The sequence below is a fragment of the Bos taurus genome, chromosome 13 (genome assembly GCF_002263795.3).
Source record: "Bos taurus isolate L1 Dominette 01449 registration number 42190680 breed Hereford chromosome 13, ARS-UCD2.0, whole genome shotgun sequence".
Taxonomy (NCBI): domain Eukaryota; kingdom Metazoa; phylum Chordata; class Mammalia; order Artiodactyla; family Bovidae; genus Bos; species Bos taurus.
In genome coordinates, this window is record NC_037340.1 from 78393465 (window position 1) to 78406349 (window position 12885).

General features: G+C 52.3%; 1 long non-coding RNA gene across 2 annotated transcripts; it reads right to left on the minus strand.

Moving 5' to 3' along the window:
• Positions 1-4216: 4216 nt before the first annotated feature.
• Positions 4217-10938, minus strand: LOC112449349 (uncharacterized). Of its 2 annotated transcripts, none has more exons than XR_009497047.1 (3): positions 9931-10938; positions 7519-9345; positions 4217-7426 (listed from the first exon to the last, which is right to left on the minus strand). It is a non-coding gene; the product is annotated as an uncharacterized lncRNA (long non-coding RNA). The 2 variants fall into 2 exon arrangements; XR_003037915.2 differs by having other exon boundaries at positions 4222-7426; positions 9190-9345.
• Between the last annotated feature and the right edge of the window lie 1947 nt (positions 10939-12885).

The following is a 12885-nucleotide window of genomic DNA, read 5'->3' on the forward strand; positions in this document are numbered from 1 at the left end:
CATTCCGTATTCCAAGGCCAAATTTGCCTATTACTCCAAGAGTTTCTTGACTTCCTACTTTTGCATGCCAGTCCCCTATAATGAAAAGGACATCTTTTTTGGGTGTTAGTTCTAAAAGGTCTTGTAGGTCTTCATAGAACCGTTCAACTTCAGCTTCTTCAGCATTACTGGTTGGGGCATAGACTTGGATTACTGTGATATTGAATGGTTTGCCTTGGAAACGAACAGAGATCATTCTGTGGTTTTTGAGATTGCATCCAAGTACTGCATTTCAGACTCTTTTGTTGACCATGATGGCCACTCCATTTCTTCTGAGGGATTTCTGCCCTCAGTAGTAGATATAATGGTCATCAGAGTTAAATTCGCCCATTCCAGTCCATTGTAGTTCGCTGATTCCTAGAATGTCGACGTTCACTCTTGCCATCTCCTGTGTGACCACTTCCATTTGCCCTGATTCGTGGGCCTGACATTCGTGGACCTGACTGGTTTTAGCCTCATAATAACTCACGCTGAGGCTGAAGACAGGCACTGTCCCTGAGCACCTGGCAGATGGACGTCCAGCAAAACTGGACTGACTGAGAAGACAGAGTGGGAAAGCACTGTGTCTACCATGGGTGTGAGTGAAGTGAAGTCGCTCAGTCGTGTCTGACTCTTGGCGACCCCATGGGCTGTAGCCTACCAGGCTCCTCTGTCCATGGGATTTTCCAGGCAATAGTCCTGGAGTGGACTGCCATTTCCTTCTCCAGGAGATCTTCCCAACCCAGGGATCGAACCCAGGTCTCCCGCATTGTAGACAGACGCTTTACCGTCCGAGCCACCAGGGAAGACAGCTACCATGGGCGTAGTTCCTGGCATACAGCATGTGGCCCGAAGGCCCGCACTGGAGGAGCTCTGGCCTGGGAGCCATGCGTGGGATGACCACATCTCCAATTGGCCATGGAGCCCCTCTGCACGGCAGATGCCTGTATCTAACCACACGCACACCATCTCCTCTCGGAAGACTCATAGGAACATCACATCCAACATACCGTATTTGAACTCAGGGTTCACTTCCGGTTCCCTCCCCTTCCTTACTCCTTCCCTGTTGCTGTCTGCCTTGATCAAGCCAGAAACCAACTGGCCCTGGAGATGCCCTGCTTTCCTCACCATCTATGCTCGCATTGCTCCGACCTTACCATCACCTTTGACCCTCCTCATTCTTCCTGTGGCCTTCGGGGCGCCTACGCCTGTGCTGTCCCCTCATCCTGGAAGCTTTCCCACTGCTGTCCCTCCATCACCTTTCCCAGGGAAGCTCTTCTGACTCCTGCAAGTCAACCCCCACTTTATATCAACTCACAGCCATGCATTCCTCCCTGCATTGGCCTTATCACGTTCCGTGCTTATTTACATGGTTACTTGACTCATGTCTCACTCCGCCAGGTTGCAAATTCCACAAGGATAGGAACCAAATCTGTTTTGCTCACTGATAATCCTCAGTGCCTGGCACGTAGCATACATAGCCTGTGTTCTTTTTTAAAAAAATAAATGAATAAATCCATTTCCCACCCTGTAACCATAGAGACCTTCCTAAGAAGCACATCTAGTCACCTCACCCTCTTGCCTCCAGCCTCTGGTTGTTGCTGTTAAGTTGCTAAGTTATGTCCGACTCTGCGACCCCATGGACTGCAGCACACTAGGCTTCCCTGTCCTTCAGTATGCCCTAGAGTTTGATCAAACTCATGTCCATTGAGTCACTGATGCCATCCAACCATCACATCCTTTCCTACCCCCTTCTCCTTTTGCCCTTAATCTTCCCCAGCATCAAAGGTTTCTCTAATGAGTCGGCTCTTTGAATCAGGTAATGGCTCCCATTTACCCTCAGGGCAAAATTCAAAAGGCTTAACATGGCTTTTCCAGGCCCTTCAAGGTAGATCCTGCCAGCTGGCCAGCCCCATTTTCACCTGCCCCCCTCACTCCCTGATTCAGCCACCGTCAGGTCCTTTAGGTATCTGGAAAGCTCCATGTTCTCTCTTACCTCCAGATTTACCCATATGCTACATGTCTGCCTGAAAGCTTTGTCTAGAAATATCCTCCTTCTCATTGTCAAGCCTCCATCTAAAAGTTGTCTCCTCCGAGAAGTCCTCCACACCTGCCCCCACCAGGCTGGGTTAAACACCTCTGACGCTTCCCCAACAGCATGTGCTTATTATGCCTCTGTGTAAGTCAGGCTACATCTGAGCTGCTCTGACAGAGCCCACACTGTCTCAACGGGACAGAATTTTAATTCCCCAGCACGGATGTAGAAGGTCCAAGTTTGGTGGTTTGTTTCAGTTCTGCAAGTTCATTCCAGAAACTGGTTCCTTCTGTATAGTTGCTCTGCTCTCTTCATTCCACAGCTTCCAGTGAAGGCCAAAATGGCTGCTTTAGCTCCTCCATCACCTCTACATTCCAGTCAGCAGGAAGAGAGAAAGGGTCATTCCTTCTGAGGGCATGACCCAGAAGTCATTTCACATCACTCCACTTGCATCCCATTGGCTAGGACTTGGCCGTATGACCACAGCTAACTGCAGAATAGGCTGGGAAATATAATCTCTCTCAGCCACATGTGCCCTGGGAGCACCTCCAGGTTCTTGCGTTTTGAGGAGAAAGATGAGGGAGATTGGTAGGCCCTGGCAGTCCCTGCCACCCTCACCCTCAGCGCTGAGCACGGTCTTATCTGGCTCCTCATCCACCAGCCCAGCCAGACTGTGAGCTCTCTGAGGACAGGGGCCGTGTGAGGTGGCCGCTGTTGCATCCCCAGCAACCATCAGTGTGGCTGGCACGTGACAAATGAGGATGAGCCACAGAGGCCGAAGGGCGAGCTGGGGAAACTGAGGCAGGCCCTGGTTCAGTTCCACACGTGTTTCCCGGGTGCCCATTACACGTGAGATCCTGGGGGCTCACAGCCTGGTTTAAGTGGTCAGGGTGCAGTGAGGCTGGCCTGGCCCAGTGGTATCCCAACCAACACTGGGTCAGGGTCTGCAAGACCCCCACCTGATGGGGGAGCTGCGGAGTCCCAGGGAACCGGTTCAGAAACAGGGCCGAGTCCCCAGCCAGAAGGCAGAGCCCCCCGAATGCCCACAGGTGGGTCTTGATCCCACGTGGCCCTGGACCACTGCACTTCCGGCTCAGCCCCAGCTTCATCTGGCCGTGGGCCCAGCCCTGGTACTTGCCTCCCTCATCTCCTGAGAGGGGGCTGGGGACGGGGCTCCCCTCTCTCTGGGCAGCCCAGGAGGCTTGCCACGGGAAAGGCCTGATAGGAGCACTGCAGGTGTCAGCCCCGGAATCAAGGGCGGTCTTAGAAAGGAAGAGAGAAAACACTCTCCTGACCCTCTACCCTAAGAGCTGCCCTGGGATCAAGGAGAAGCAGGCTTAGCTGAAAGAACCCTGGGTTTGAGTCCCAGCTTGATGCTTTCCAGCTGTGTGGCCGAACCGCAGCTTCCCTATCTGTGAAATAATGGGCACCCATAGCCCAGGTTAACTTCTCAGGGTTGGCACAAGACTCGAGTAGGGAAGTAGATGTGAAGGGGCCCTGAGGCCTGAGGTCTTGTAGAGAAAAGTTGGTCATTAGTGTGGTTAAGATCAGTGTTATTTATAGGGTACCAGCAGGCAGACGGGACTTCCCTGGTGGCTCAGTGGTAAAGAACCTCCCTGCAATGCAGGAGACCTGGGTCTGATCCCTGGGTCAGGAAGCTCCCCTGGAGGAGGGTATGGCAACCCTCCCTAGTATTCTTGCCTGGAGAATCCCTGGTGGGTTGCAGTCCATGAGGTCGCACAGAGTTGGACACGACCGGGCGACTAAGCAGCAGCAGCCGCCGACAGAGACCCAGAGAAGTGGGCAAACTGTGAGCCGATAAATATGCCATCTGCAGGGCGGGCGCAGGGACCTCCGTGTTGCGTGAGTGAAGGCATCATATCTCCCCAGCTAAAACCTGTCCACTGACTTCTCCCTGCAAGTCAGAATGGAAGAGAACTCCTGTACATGAAGGCCAAGGCCCTGTGTGGTCTGCCCCACGTCCTTACCTTGCTGGCCTTGAGTCTCAGCTCTGTCCTCCCCCGAGCGCTCTGTCCCAGCCACTCCTTCTCCTTGCTATTCCTTAAAGGTGTCCAGCTGATGGAATCAGCTGCACCACCTCTGTGCTTGCTGTTCCCTCTGCTTGGGCCTTCCTTCCCTGTGGCTCCGGCTTTGCCTCTGCTCCCCAGTTAGATGTCACCTCATTGTTCTCCCAGAGAGCCACCACCTTCCCAGGTGTCCACCACACCGGCCCATCTGGTTGACCTCCCAGTCCTAATCAGCAGCATTGTAGGTGCATCAGTCCTGTTCATTTATGTATTTGCTCACTTCTTCTCTGCCTCTCCCAGTGCAGCACACGGACCCTGTCTGTCTTGTTGTTCACTGTGTCCAGAGCCTAGCACAGGGCCTGGCACATAAGAGGCACTCAGCATTTGTTGACTAAACGAGCACACACAGTGAGAAAGGGTGGTGGTGGGGGGGTGGGGGTAGATTTTATTGAGCACCTGTTAGCTGCCAACCACATTCATTATTGCCTTCAAGACTTACAACATCACTGCCAGGTCAGATTGTTATCCTCACTTCACAGATGGGGAAACTGAGGTTCAGAGTAAAAAAAAAAAAATGACTTTACTAAGTTCACTCAAATAGAAAAAGGCATGTGTTGGATCTGAAGTCAAACCTCAGACTGAGAAATATTTACAACTAAATTATAAAACTCTTGAAGGTATTAGTAGGTTCTTGGGTGCACATATCTATCAAAGCTCATCAACCGTACACTTTTAAATTGGAGGCTCTCAACTGGGCATCATTTTGCCCCCAAGAGACACTTGGAAATGTCCTGACACTTCTGTGGTTGTCATGACTGTGGGGATGTGCTACTGGCATCTAGGGGCAGAGGTCAAGGATGCTGCTAAACATCCTATTAATACAATACACAGCACCTCCCACTCCCCAGACAAAGAATTATCTGACCCAAATGTCAGTAGTACCACAACTGAGACACCCTGCCTTATATGGGGGCTTCCCAGGTAGCGTTAGTGGTAAGGCACTTGCCTGCCAATACAGAAGACACAGGAGATGTGGGTTCCATCCCTGGGTCAGGAAGATCCTCTCGAGGAGGAACCAGCAACCCACTCCAGTATTCTTGCCTGGAGAATCCCCTGGATGGAGGAGCCTGGCAGGCTACAGTCCATAGTGCCACAAAGAGTCAGACACGACTGAATTGACTTAGCACGCCCGCACCCTTAAATGGACGCAGTTTATTGTACATAAGTCTGTAGGCCAGCTAGAAAAGGACTCCTACTAATCAGAAAGGAAAGAAACAAATCAGTGAGAGACAATCCCAGGTAATTTTAAAAAGCAAATGAGTACATCAGAAAAGACAAACAGGCAATACATAAATGATAAGGGCTTCACCTCAATACTAGTCAGGGAAGTGCAAATTTTAACGTGAATAATTTTCCCCCCATCACACGGGGGGAAATATTTAAGTGATAATACCCTGTCTGGTGAGTGTGAGGGAGGCAGATCCTCTCACACATGGTGGGAGGGAGTGTAAAGTGGCAAAACCTTTCTGTTGATTTGGGAAAACTTCCTGACCTTTTAAATGGACGCGCCCGCAGTCTCAAGTACACTTTGTAGAAAATGTGCCGGCTTCCCTGGTGGCTCAGCAGGTAAAGAATCCACTTGCAATGCGGGAGACCTGGGTTTGACTCTTGGGCTTGGAAGATCCCCTGGAGAAGGGATAGGCTACCCACCCCAGTATTCTTGGGCTTCCCTGGTGGCTCAGCTGGTAAAGAATCCACCTGCAATGCGGGAGACCTGGGTTCGATCCCTGGGTTGGGAAGATCCCCTGGAGGAGGGAAAGGCGATGGGCAGGACAAGTCCTTGGTGAGGATGTTCACTGAGGCATTGTTTCAAATTGTTTCAGTTCAGTTCAGTCACTCAGTTGTGTCCGACTCTTTGCGACCCCATGAATCACAGCACGCCAGGCCTCCCTGTTCATCAGGGAGTTCACTGTCCAACTCCCGGAGTTCACTCAGACTCACGTCCATTGAGTCAGTGATGCCATCCAGCCATCTCATCCTCTGTCGTCCCCTTCTCCTCCTGCCCCCAATCCCTCCCAGCATCAGAGTCTTTTCCAATGAGTCAACTCTTCGCATGAGGTGGCCAAAGTACTGGAGTTTCAGCTTCAGCGTCATTCCTTCCAAAGAAATCCCAGGGCTGATCTCCTTCAGAATGGACTGGTTGAACCTCCTTGCAGTCCAAGGGACTCTCAAGAGTCTTCTCCAACACCACAGTTCAAAAGCATCAATTTTCGGTGCTTAGCCTTCTTCACAGTCCAACTCTCACATCCATACATGACCACAGGAAAAACCATAGCCTTGACTAGACGGACCTTTGTTGGCAAAGTAATGTCTCTGTTTTCCAATATGCTAGCTAGGTTGGTCATAACTTTCCTTCCAAGGAGTAAGTGTCTTTTAATTTCATGGCTGCAGTCACCATCTGCAGTGATCTTGGAGCCCAGAAAAATAAAGTCTGACACTGTTTCCACTGTTTCTCCATCTATTTCCCATGAAGTGATGGGACTGGATGCCATGATCTTCGTTTTCTGAGTGTTGAGCTTTAAGCCAACTTTTTCACTCTCCACTTTCACTTTCATCAAGAGGCTTTTGAGTTCCTCTTCACTTTCTGCCATAAGGGTGGTGTCATCTGCATATCTGAGGTTATTGAGATTTCTCCCGGCAATCTTGATTCCAGCTTGTGTTTCTTCCAGCCCAGCGTTTCTCATGATTTAGGGAAAGCTAAGTATCCATGAATGTGGGATGAAGTATATAAACTGTGAAGAACATACACTGTGTCACAGCTGTCCCACAATTATCTAAATGCATAATTTTAGGTGATAAAAAGCTCGAGAAATCATATTTACACGCTGTTTCTAGTCAGATCACACAAAATAAATCCGATCCTTCATCCCTTCTTCTCACTAATGTGTTTAGACGCTCACTCGTGTTCCACTCTTTGAGACCCCATGGACTGTAGCCCGCCAGGCTCCTATGTCCACGGGATTTTCCAGGCAAGAATAAATATTTTTTAAAAGATTTTTTTCAATGTGTACCGTTTTAAAAGTCTTCATTGAATTTGTTACAGTATTGCTTCTGCTTTGCGTTTTGGTTTTTTTGTCTGCGAGGCAGGTGGGAGCTGAGCTCCCCGACTAGGGCTCGAAATCGCACGGGAAGGTGAAGAATACGACGCCAGCTCTGAATGGACCGGCAATGGGCCAACGCAAAATGATCACGTCTCCAGCCCACCTTGCAGGTAGGCGGGTGCTGTCGGGGGGCCGGGTGACCCACTCCTGGTCAGTTCAGTTCAGCTGCTCAGTCGTGTCCGACTCTGTGAGATGTAAGTAGAGATCAGTCAGGTGGGGCTCTGACAAAGCTGCCATGTTTTTAATCTAAGAGGAGGATTTGACCCAGATCCTGTACCTTCTCTGCCCTCCTCCAGGGCTGAGCACAGTGTGCCAGGCAGTCAAGTAGCCGTGAGTTTGAAAGTCACGCACCAAAGTGGGAGACAAGGAAACTGGTCATTGGTGACTTCCTGGAACGAGTCCTCCTCTGGACTTCTTTTTACCCAAGGAAAATAGAAGCTCTAGCCGGCAAAGCCACTGGAGTCTGGTACTCGTTACTTGCAGCCAAACCCAATCCTGGAGATACAGTTAACTTACCATAGAGAGTGTGTTGCTTGAATCTTTTTGCAACAGAGCTATCTTTAAGTATTATTAAGTTGTGGGGCTTCCCTAGTGGCTCAGATGGTAAGAGAATCTGCCTGCAATGCAGGAGACCCAGGTTTGACCCCAGTCGAGAAGATCCCCTGAAGAAGGGAAAGGCAACCACTCCAGTGTTCTTGCCGGGAGAATTTCATGGACAGAGGAGCCTGGCGGGCTATAGTCCATGGGGTCACACAGAGTGGGACACGACTGAGCGACTAACACACATTATTAGGTTGGGAGGTGTACATATACATATATATATATATGGTTTGTTTGTTTGTTTGTTTAGCTCTGTCGGGTCTCAGCTGTGGTGTGTGAGCTTAGTTACCTGGAGGCAAGTGAAATCTTAGTTCTCTGATCAGAGATCGAACCCAAGTCCCCAGCATTGCAAGGCAGATTCTTAACCACTGGACCACCAGGGAAGTCCCAAGTTGGGAGTTTTTTAAATTAAAATATAAATCAAATATAGCTGCGATTCATGGGTCGCAAAGAGTCAGACACGACTGAGCGACTGAACTGAACTGATAGCCCATCAGGCTAGAGACTCTGCGGCCCCTTGATGGTCCTTTTCAAAATGCGTTTGCCGGTTGGCTCCAGTTTTTCTGACCCAGGAAAAAATGCCAAGGGGAAATGGAAGTGCACCAAGAGGCTGTCCCCTGCCCGCCTGAGGGGGAGGCTGGGGTGCTGACTGCACAGAAAAAGTTCCATCTTCCTGATAAGAGGGCTCAGGCTGTGCCTCTGACCCCGGAAGGGAGGCTCAGGGGTCACTCTGGGCTGTCCCTCGCTTCACGGCTGAACCCTGTGGCCCTCCAGCCCAGACATGCGACCCGCCCCCCCCCCCCCCCCCAGGCAGTGGCCCGGCCACCTCTCCCACTTGTTTGTCCTCCTCTTCCCAGAAGCAGGGTGCTCCCTTTATCTCGGGCCAAAGTCCCCTGGGGGCGAGGATGGAATGTCACCTGTCCTCATGGGGTTGATGAGTCATCTCATACTGGTGGAAGGCCACACAGCTGACCTGACCTCTCCCTTTCGCCCCCCTCCCCAGACTTCTCCTGCAGGTGGGGAAGGATGGGCATATTGCCAGAAAAATCATCACGGTGACAAACACCATCTCTGGGGTACTGACGTAGAACCAGGCTCTGGGAGGTTAACGACACAGCCTGGGACTGAGACCCCTGGGTTCAAACGCTGGTTCCAACCCGTCCTAATCCGGTGGCCCCGAGAAGTCAGTGAATCCCCCCGATCTCCATTTGTTCATTCAGTAAACCTTTAATGAGTCAGCACTCTGCACCAGACCCGGAGGTGATGAGGCTGCTGCAATGATTCCCCAGAAACAGTCCTGCCCTGGCGGGCATGGTGGATAGAGAGATTCCAACCTACTGTTACTAACAATATTAATAAGGTTCCACATGCCAGCTGGTGATGGGCGCCATGGGCATCATGGATGCCATGGTGATGGGCGCCAGGCTGTGCTCATGAAGGGGCTTGTTCCTGTAAGCAGGGTGGTCAAGGAAGGCCCTGGAGACATTCACCTCTGAGCAAAGACCTGAAGGTGGTGAGAGAGAAGCCATGTAATTATCCTTAGGAAGAGAGTCCCAGGCAGAGGGAACAGCAAGTGCAAAGGCCCTGGGGCTGAAGAGTGCTTGATGTGTTCCAGGAGCAGGGGGCAGGCCGGTGTGGCTGGAGAGGAGTCGTCAGAAGGCAAGGCAAGGGCCGACTGTGGGGACCTACGGGCCACCGCCAGGACCTCGTCTTTCACTCTGGGCGACGTGGGAGCCATGGCAGGGTGTTGAGCATGGGAGAGATGTGAACTGACTTCCTTTTCAGGTAGGGGGAAATGGCAGGATGGAGGAGATAGTTTGGAGGACTCTGGAATAATCCTCTGAGCAAGTTTCTGGTGACTCACGCCGGGGTGGGGCTGTGGGGGTGGGGGACGTGATCAGATCCGGATGCCTTCTGAAGGCTCATGGATGGAAAGTGGGGCAGAGAGGGTTGGAGAAAGAGGAGTCAATGAGGACACTCAGGTTTGGGCCTGAGTCTGTTGAAAGACAGAGGTGGGCTCTTTCTGAAGTGAAGAAGACTGCAGCAGGGGTGAGATCATGCAGGGAGGTGAAGAGGTTCCGTGTCTTACCTGGAGGCTGAGTCATCCATCAGGCCTGTGCTGTCACAGCTGGATATTCAGGCCTGAGTTCAAGTGAGACATCCTGGCAGGAGGTGTATGTTTGGAAATTTTTAGCATGGAGGTGGTATTTAGAGACTTGGTTTCTTCATCTGTAAAGTAGGAATTAAACAGCATCTGCTTTGCAAAGTTGCTGTGAATTTGAGTTAATAAGCATTGAGCGGTCCCATGCAGATAGCAAAACGCAGGTAAATGTTTGTTCTAGGACAGTCCGTGAGAATGCAAAGAGTCGGACACGACTGAGCGGCTCATATGACCTACCTAGTAATTCCACACCCATCCCACTGAATCCTCGTGAGGTCACTGTCCTCGTCACCATCTTTGATTTTATGGAGAAGGAAATGGAAGCTCAGAGAGGAGAGGGGACTGATGCAAGGTCACACAGCCAGCAAATGGCGCAGCGGGGATTCACAGGCTGGCTTTAGGGTCCCTCTTTTGACCGTCCCTCCTGTGGCCTGCATTCCCAGCACCAGGCCCTGGGATCCTAAACTGACCAGACCCGGGGAGGTTCACCGTGGAACACCAAGACGATCAGGAGAGGAAACGACTCTGGGGGAGTCAGGCCCTGAGCCCGCCTGCCTAGGGGCCCCCAGTGCAGCAGGGCTGCTGAGCTGGTTTAGACTTGTGGTGAAGAGAAGCAGTGGCACTAGCCCACCCGAATCCAACCTCAGCCCCACTCCTCACTAGCCGTGGGGCCCTGGAGGTAGGACGCAGCCACCTTGTGCCTCAGTTTCCCCCACCGTAAAGAAGGGTAACGGAGGACTGAGTGGGTTGGTTCCCCCAGGGTGTTTAGAACAGGCCGGGGAGCCCAGCAGGCGCCTCCCCTAAGGCAGGCCCCTGCCATCACGGCTGGCGCTCCAGCTTGGCTTCCGCTAAGCGTGCACTCGCAGGCCAGGGCCTCCTGCCATTCCCGCGTCTCCCTCCGCCTCTTGCTCAGCGCAGCTCATCCGCGTCTTTGGATTTCTCACCCGGAGCCTGCAGTTCCTCCTGCCCCCAGGTGGGGAGCGTGATAATGACCGAGGCGGGGGGTGACCAGATGCGGCGCCTGTGAAGGACTCCAGGTTAGCGCTGTGCCTGGCTCAGCGTCCTTGCTCATCACCGGAAACTCAGCCGCGTCCCCCGGAGGCTGAATAAAAAAGCGTTTTCACAGTGGGACACCTCTCGGCTGTGAAAGAACCCACTAGTGACGCTTGCAGAAGCACAGCGGATCTCACAGGCGTTACGCTGAGAGTAGGAAGTGTGTGCAGAGGAGCACACACTGTGACTTCCTCTATTTGAAATTCTAGGTGGGACAAAGCTAACCTACGATGCGAAACAGGATGACCTAGGATGACGGTGCAGAGACCTGCGGTCATCTGGGGCTGCGGCTGGTTTGGAAAGGAGCATGAGGGAACTTGGCCTTTGAGAGATTTGTATCGTGTTTTAGGTGGTTGATTCTTGAGTGCATCTGTCGGAACTCATCGAACAGAACCCATCACCATCTGTGCATTTTATTCTATGTCCATTATTTCCCACTTATTTTAAAAGGTAGAAACATTTTGCTGTCATTTCATAAGTGTATTATTATTTCTCTGTTGTATGGCCATTCAGACCTCCCCTGGCCCTGCTTTCCCTGCTCTGGTCCTGTCAAAGGCCTCTGGCACGTGAGCGAGATGGCCTGGCATTGCAGAAAGAGCTCTCAGACCCAGGTCACAAACGTGCCTCTTCCTTGCTGTCTGCCTCAGGTTGGTCATGTAAACCTCGGTTTCCTCATCTGTTAACTGGAACTACTACTGGTACCCAACTAATACTGAACAGCTAATACTGGCGCCCAGCTCGTGAGATTGTTGCTGGAGTTCAAATTGATGTGAGGTGCAGAGGCCCTGGATATTGGAGGCTCACAAACAGGAGCAGACAAACAACACAGAGAAGCTGGGAGAGGGTGGGGAGATTGAGGGGAGGGGTCTGGAGCCAGGCCACAGCTGCAGGGGTGCAAACCCTACTCCTTGGGGTAGTCCCTAACCTCTCTGTGCCTCAGTTTCTTTACTTGTAAAGCTAGAATGATAACTCCTAGCCATAGGGTTGGTGTTTTGAAGGTTTAAAGAGATAATCCGTGGCGAGTTAGGACAGAAAATTGCTGTCCTTGTTTTCAGGGATGGAAGGAAAGGAGCTCGCAACCTGCAGGGGGAGGGGGGTGGGGGTGGAGCGCTAATTTGGAGGGCCCAGTCCCCTGAATGGTGGTCCCAGCCTGGGTCACGGGGACCCTTGAAGGTGGAGTGGCGGGCGGCCCAGCCTCAGCAGAGCAGGGTCACGAGCTGCCAGGCATGTTCCCGGCTCCTTGGGTTGGCCCCCACGGCTGGAACACATTGCTTCCTTCCTCTGTTCTAGGTGCCAGACCAGCCCAGAAACCGCCTGATGTCAGCAGGCCGGCCCGCCCTCTGATGGGGAGGAAGTGGGCGGGTGCCCTGGGCACAGATGAGCCGGCCAGACGTGCCCCGAGGCGGCACAGTCAGGGCGACGCAGGCACCACGCAACCCCCACTTACGGAGCTGGCCCTGGCTCGGCTTGTTCCCGCCAAGAGGCTGCGGGGCTGCTTAGGGTCAGGGTGGGGAGATCCAGGGGCGTGTGGCCCATCTCTACCCTTCTAAACACAGCTAAGACCCGGCTCCCAGGGGCCTTGGCCTTCCGAAAGGGTGGGCACCCCAGGAAGCATGGCTTGGGGTGTCTGTGGGGTGTCCACTGTGTGTGCATTTGGCTTATTGTGTAAGGATGTGTAAGCATGTGAATGTATGGCTTTAAGAAGGTGAATGAGTGTGTGTATGTGTGTGCATGTGTGTGTGACTGAGTGTGGGTGTGAATGAGTAGGTATCTGTGTGCTCTGAGTGAGGGTGCCCGGGGAGACGCGTCTATTGCTGAATGTACGAACAT